Source organism: Zingiber officinale, chromosome 5B (genome assembly GCF_018446385.1).
Source record: "Zingiber officinale cultivar Zhangliang chromosome 5B, Zo_v1.1, whole genome shotgun sequence".
NCBI classification, from domain to species: domain Eukaryota; kingdom Viridiplantae; phylum Streptophyta; class Magnoliopsida; order Zingiberales; family Zingiberaceae; genus Zingiber; species Zingiber officinale.
In genome coordinates this window covers 54,037,775-54,045,413 of record NC_055995.1, presented here as the reverse complement: position 1 = coordinate 54,045,413, position 7,639 = coordinate 54,037,775, and the positions used below count along the sequence as shown (strand labels likewise).

Here is a 7,639-nt window from a genome sequence, read left to right as displayed (position 1 = left end):
GTGGAAAAGGAACCCTTAGTGAAGGTCCTGGGAAAGACTGAACTCCCTTTTTCCCAAATTCCCTTTGAGCTTTTGGAGGAGGTCCAACTTGCTTATCTAATGTTGGTGTGATTAATCATTCACGGAAAGGTACTTCTGGCCTTTGGGAACTTCCCAGAGAAATGGAACTGAGTTCTTGTGATCTTCTATTATTCTTCTCCTCAATTCTAAACATGTCGTTCTTCAGAAGTTCTTCATGATTTTTTTCACTTCTCAACCCAACATCATCACACTTTTCATTGGATCTTGACTGTGTAGGAGGGGGATCTTCTTTAAACCATTTTTAAATAATACTATCAAGCTTTGCCCCCAAATGTTTGAACTCCTCACTCTGTGACTTGTGAATTTCAACATTTTTAGGTGGTTGAATTCCATTTTGTTTGATAGGCTCTCTTACATTTATAGCTTGCACTTTTTGAATATCTGAGGGAAATTCCATCCAACTTTTGTTCGACCATTCATGGAGGTTCAATGTCACTTGATCAATTAACGAATAAGCTTCATCTACACTTTTGTCCATAAAAGAACCTCCAGCTGATGAATCCAATAAAGTCTTGTCTGAGAAAGAAATTCCCCCATAGAATATGTGCAAAATCAATCATTTTTCAAAACCATGATGAGGGCACTGTCTTTGAAGACTCTTGAATCTATCCCATGCTTCAAATAATGATTCTCCATATGCCTGAGAAAAATTTGTTATGCAATTCCTCATATACACCGTTCTACTTGGAGGGAAAAAATGATTCAGAAATTGCTTCTCCAATTGTTCCCAACTTGTGATGCTTTGAGGACAGAGAGAATATAGCCAAGTCCTTGCTTTATCCTTGATACTGAAAGGAAATATCATCAATCGAACTGCATTTGCTGATACTCCTTCACATTTCACCAAATCACAAATCTCAAAAAATGTTTCAAGATGTAGATAAGGACTTTCTGATACTTCTCCTCCAAATTTGTGACCTTGTATCATGAAAATTATCTCTGGGTCTAGTTGAAAACTTTCTGCTTCAATTTGAGGTTGCACAATGGGAGATAAAAATCTTGCAGAAAAGGGTGTAGAAAAATTTCTCATGGGCCTGCTTGACATGTTAGTGCTCATGGATATTCAAGAAGAAAAAGAAAATTATCAAGAATCAAAAACAAGAAATAAAATGCAATATGAAAAGCAAGAAAGCAAATGCAGAATTTAAATTGCAAGAAAGAAAGTGCATAATGAAAACAAGAAAGAAAAGATAAAAGAAAAAAGAAAAATGTCTAGAATAATTCATATGTTAAAGATTGCAAGATATGTTTACAAAAGAAAAGAAGAAAGAAACAAGATCAAAAGAGAAAACAGAGAAAAGTTAGATTAGAGTGCTAGAAATCAAGAATGCAAAGTTAGAATCAGAATTAGAATTGCAACAAAAAGAATTGTCAAGAATGTTATTCAAGAAAGGAAAAACTTACGAAAACAGATTTCTAACAATTAGTTATAACTATGCAAATCAAAAGAAAAAAGGAAAAGTTATGTTTAGTCTAACTCAATTGATAATTCCTAATGTTATAGCGCAGTCCCCGGCAACGACGCCAAAAACTTGTTACGCACCGCAAGTGTACGGAAATGTCGCAAGTAATATAAAAGATTATCGTATCCATAGGGACTGGAATAAGCACTAGAAATGTCTCAATGCGAATTAGCTAAACAACTATCCAATCATTTCAAAAGCAAAGTAAAGGTAAACAAATCTAATATTAGAGATCAACAAACAAGAGTTTAGTGTTTTGGGTTATGATAAAGGGAGATTCTAGGAGTTTCGGTTTCTTTGTAAGATTTCTTGAATGTAAATGGTTCACCAATTCTTATTCCTCAATTTCCAAACATGTAGAAAGTTGTCGGTTCCCTCTTGCAATAGACAACCGGCTAAGGACTGAGAAATGTATCTAAATAGGATTAATTAGACATGAACCTACGTTGTCCTTACACAGAAGCGCACCTATTACTATGCCTTCCTCGGATATCAACATAGAAGCCCACAACTTATTAATCTATAAAGATACAAGAAGCTAATCATAGAATCCATCCTACTCTCTTGAATATTCCTATTTCCTCTTCAAGATTATCTCTCAAACGTCCTTACACGGGCTTGCACCTATCACGTGGATCCCTCGGATGATCGAGTGAGAGTTTATCCTTACCGAGTCCATAAGAAATCCAAACAATCAATCAAGAATGAGAATTAAGCACAAACCACCATCAATCATTCAAGATCTAATTGATACAAGCAAGATAATGTCATTGAAGCAAGAAAATGGCAAATGCATAAGAGATTACATCAATCCATCATACAAATACTCCCTTAATCCTAGAATACAAGATCTACTCCATGAATCGAGGAAGAAAACCCGAAAGAATAGAGATTACAAGCATTCCTTGAATCCCCAATCCAAGAAAACAAGAAGAGGGGAAAAGAGAAAACTTATCTACAAAGAAGCTTCGTCTTCGGATCCAATCCACGCTCCGGAGTCGAAATCGTCGAGATCTCCCTTAGAATTGCCCAGAAATCCTCCCAAGAATGGGAGGAAACCACCAAATCTTGCTTTCTCCCAAAGGGAGAGAGATCCCTCAATTTCATGAAGGAGGGTTTAAATAGAGGAGGGAATCGGGCACCACACGGCCCCATGACACGGCCGTGTGAGATTCACACGGCCATGTCCAGTTCCTTCTCTGTCAAAACTGCACGGCCGTGTGGTGCACACGGCCACAGCCTGCTTAGTCTCTGGAAATGCTACACGGTCGTGTGGTGCACACGGCCACCACCTGCTTGGCCTCTGGAAACCTCACATGGCCGTGTAGATCCACACGGCCATGTCCTGCTTGGCCTCTGGAAACCTCACACGGCCGTGTAGATCCACACGGCCACCACCTGCTTGGCCTCTGGAAACCTCACATGGCCGTGTAGATTTACACGGCCATGTAAGGTTTCAGCACTAGATGCCATACATGGCCGTGTGCAGCTCACACCCCCTTGCATGGCCCTTGCACACCCTTTGTCTTAGCTTTGAATAGTTATGTTTCATTGCAACACCTTTTAGGCCACAAAGATGGGGTTTTCTCCCGTTGAAGTCTTCATCAAAGTTGTAGATCTTGAAGTTATCTACAAGTCAGTATAAATAACAGCCCAAATCTCCAACCGACCACAAAGTTATGGCCGTTTTAGTTTTAGTCTGCAGTGCAGAAAACCTCACACGGCCTTCACACGGCCGTGTGAGATTCACACGGCCTTCACACGGCCGTGTGAGGTTCACACGGCCCCAACATGACCCCTACACGGCCTTAACACGCCCATGTGAGTTCTACACGGCCAGAACATGAAGAAAATATAGTTTTGCATGCCCATGTCACTCTGGAAGCTCTAGACTTCATTTAAACTCTGTTTTTACTCCAAATCACGTCCTGTCAATCAAAATAAGCAAAGAGTAGATCTCCGAACAGAATATAATGAAAGTATGATATTCTAATGAAATAAGGTGCAATAAACATAGATTATGCCAATGAAATACAAGTAGATGAGCGTCAAAGTATGCATAAAAGAGTATATAATCTACGCACATCACCCCGAAACCCCCTAGCCATTGGATCCATGCAAAGAAAACTTTTGAAAATACGAGTACGAGTTTCAAACTATGATCTACAGTAGATCTACAAAGGAATAAACATTTTATACCTTTGAAGCGTGCCCTCGCAAATCCCGCTCGTCCAACGGTACGCCGGATCTCGAAGTTGTCGACGTAGACAACTCTCTAGTGATATCCACACGAACAAGAAATGTTCTCTAACACTCAAAGATGGAGAAGAAGAGCACCACAAGTGTGCTAGCACTTTCTAGGGCTCTCGGGTAGGATTTAAAAGGGGAGAAAGGAGAGAAAGAAAAAGGAATCTCACATACTCTTCTAGGTACCCTCCTTTGTGACCTTCACTTCACCCTTTCTCTTGAAACTCAACACATTCCTCTTCACCTTGCTTGAAACTCTCGGCCAAGAAGAGGAGAAGGAGGAGGAAGAGAGCTAAGGAAGAAGATGCATTCAACACCACTTTAATTTAACAAAATGAAAACCTCCTCCGCATTAGTGTGGCCGGCCACACACATGTAACTCCCCTCATTAATGTGGCCGGCCACATTAAATGGAATGGTGTGTAACCTCCATGAGGTGGCACACCATAATGAGGTGGAGATGATGTGGCAAGGTTAGTCATGCCATGTAGGATGAGTCAACCTTCATGATGTGGCAATACATCAAGTCAAACTTGATGTTTCAACTTCCATTTGGTCAAGTCAAAATTGACCAATTCTCTTCCTTTGTTGAGTTAAAACCAACATTTGTTCAAGTCAATTTTAATTTAATGAATCTCAATTCATTAATATAAATTGACTCAATGAATCAAATTTAAATTAGACGCATTCAACAATTGAATCTAATTGAGTTTAACTCAATAAGTCAAATTTGAATTAATCCGAATCCAATCTTTGGTGCATCATATGAACCTAATCCAATTGCTTCATCATATGAACCTAATCTCCATCCACTTGTTCTTTGTGTGTGACCCAATAGGTTCTTGTAACGTTGGCAATGTTTCTAAACTCCTTTAGAAATATAAGCAATGAACGACATCTAGCAATACATCATTGCTACCCAAGTTACAAGAAATGTTGAGATCCAACATCACCTTGTGACTACTAATTATGACTCCTCACAATATATGACAAGTGTCCTTCTATCCTAGACATCTAGATTGATCAATGTGAGGCATAGACCGTGTCATCCTCTAACCAATCTAAATCTTGAACTCCAAGTAGACTCACTGAATCAAATGAGCTCAATATCTTATATTGACTCATTTGGGCATGGCCATGCACTTCGTGGTCTCACTCTATCAAGAATACCGATGTCTCTCCCGTCATATAGGAGGGATAGATCCCATCTACATCACTCACATCCCTCTGCATAATTTGTTATATACCCAGTAATCGCCTTTATAGTCCACCCAATTACGGGTGACGTTTGACGAAACCAAAGTACATAACTCCTTATGTAGTGAACCATGGTGACTTCAGGTCTAAGGACTAGTAGTCATACTAATAGCCACATGAGAAAGTGTATGACACTCATATAACGATCCATGATACTTTCTCATGGCGGGTCATTCAGTATACATTCTCCAATGCATACCCATGTGTCAACTTGATATCTCTATATCCATGACTTGTGAGATCAAGTCATCGAGTTGACCTACATGCTAGTCTTATTGCATTAACATTGTCCCTGAATGTTAATACTCGACTAGGAATGATTAAGAGTAGTGTTCCCTATATCATCTCACTATCGGTTCAACTAACCGATTGATATAGGTGAGAACCGTCTACTCAAGGACGTTATTATACTTAGTTTATTTGGCACCAATACAAGTAAGTATAATAACCAAAAACTAAATGCCTTTATTTATATATAGAATATGATACAACAAGTCCAAAATACAATCATCAAATGATTGGCTCTAGGGCTCTAGCTAACAATCTCCCACTAGCACTAGTGTCAATCAGTGTAGGCTTCCTATGTGCCCATCATGCTTCCTATGTGCCAAAGCCTTGGTCAAGGGATCTGCGATGTTAGCCTCTGTAGGTACTCTACAAATCTTCACATCTCCTCTCTCGATGATCTCTCGAATGAGATGGAAGCGCCGTAGTATGTGTTTGGTCCGCTGGTGTGAGCGAGGTTCCTTCGCCTGTGCTATAGCTCCATTGTTGTCACAATAGAGCTCAATAGGGTCAGCAATGCTAGGAACCACCCCAAGTTCAGTGATGAACTTACGAATCCAAACTGCCTCCTTTGCTGCCTCTGATGCAACAATATACTCGGCCTCTGGCGTAGAATCAGCTACTGTGTCTTGCTTCGAACTCTTCCAGCTCACAGCACCACCATTAATGCAAAACACGAACCCCGACTGCGATCTATAGTCATCCTGGTCGGTCTGGAAGCTAGCATCACTGTAACCCTTTACAGCTTGCTCATCATTGCCTCCATATATCAAGTATTTAGTCCTTCTTAAGTACTTAAGAATATTCTTGACCGCTATCCAGTGACTTTCACCTGGATTTGACTGGTATCTGCTCGTCATGCTCAAAGCATACGAGACATCAGGTCAAGTACATAGCATGACGTACATGATCGATCCTATGGCTGAGGCATAAGGGATCTGATCCATGCGGTCTCTCTCCTCTCTAGAAGAGGGACCTTGAGTCTTCGAAAGACTCACGCCATGTGACATCGGCAGAAATCCCTTCTTGGAGTTCTGCATGGCAAACCGAAGGAGTACCTTGTTAATGTATGTACTCTGACTTAGGCCAAGCAATCTCTTAGATCTATCTCTATAGATCTGTATCCCTAGAATGCGGGATGCCTCACCTAAGTCCTTCATTGAGAAGCAACTCCCTAGCCATGTCTTGACAGACTGAAGCATAGGGATGTCCTTCCCAATGAGTAGTATGTCATCCACATATAATATGAGGAAGACAACTATATCCCCTACAACCTTCTTGTAGACACAAGGTTCATCTTCATTCTTGATGAAACCAAACTGTTTGATTGCATCATCGAATCGAAGATTCCAGCTCCGGGAAGCTTGCTTTAGTCTATAAATGGACCTATGCAGCTTGCATACTCTGCTAGTATGCTGTGGATCTACAAAACCCTCAGGTTGTGTCATGTACTCATCCTCGAGTAGGTTTCCATTCAGAAACGTGGTTTTGACATCCATCTGCCATATCTCATAGTCATGGTAGGCTGCAATAGCAAGCATGATCCGAATGGACTTAAACATCGCTACTGGAGAAAAGGTTTCATCAAAGTCAATACCATGAATCTGCTTGAAACCTTTAGCTACCAAGCGACCCTTATAGATAAGTCCATCCATGTCAGTCTTTCTCTTAAAGACCCACTTACACCCAATGGGTTTTACCCCTTCAGGTGGATCAACCAAAGTCCATACTTGGTTGGTGTACATGGATTCCATCTCGGATCTCATGGCCTCTAGCCATTTCTCGGAATCTGGTCTCATCACAGCTTCCTGATAGGTGGTAAGCTCATCATCTATGAGCACAACGTCATCATGGTCAGACAAGAGAAATGAGTATCTCTCAGGCTGACGACGTACCCTATCAGACCTGCGAAGAGGTATGTCTACTTGAACTGGTTGTTGTTCCTCAACTCTTTGTGTAACAACATCATCCACAACACTTTGTGGTTCCAGTTCAACTTCCTTCGAGGCTTCAGTGCTATTGTTCGCATCTTGAACTTCTTCAAGATCGAACGTGCTCCCACTAGTCTTTCTAGAAACAAAGTCCCTTTCTAGAAAGACCCCAGTCTTTGCCACAACTACCTTGTGTTGACTGGGAATGTAGAAGTAATATCCCTTAGTTTCCTTGGGATATCCAATGAAATATCACTTGTCAGATTTGGGTCCTAATTTGTCTGAGACTTGACGTCGAACGTAAGCCTCACAACCCCAAATCCTTATGAAAGACACCTGGGCATCTCTCCCAGTCCATATCCTATATGGTGTCTT

General features: G+C 40.7%; 1 non-coding gene across 1 annotated transcript; it reads left to right on the top strand.

Annotated features, from left to right (window-relative positions):
• Window positions 1–647: 647 nt before the first annotated feature.
• LOC121988043 lies at window positions 648–753 on the top strand. Its single transcript, XR_006113806.1, has one exon. It is a non-coding gene; the product is annotated as a small nucleolar RNA R71 (small nucleolar RNA).
• Window positions 754–7,639: the final 6,886 nt, after the last annotated feature.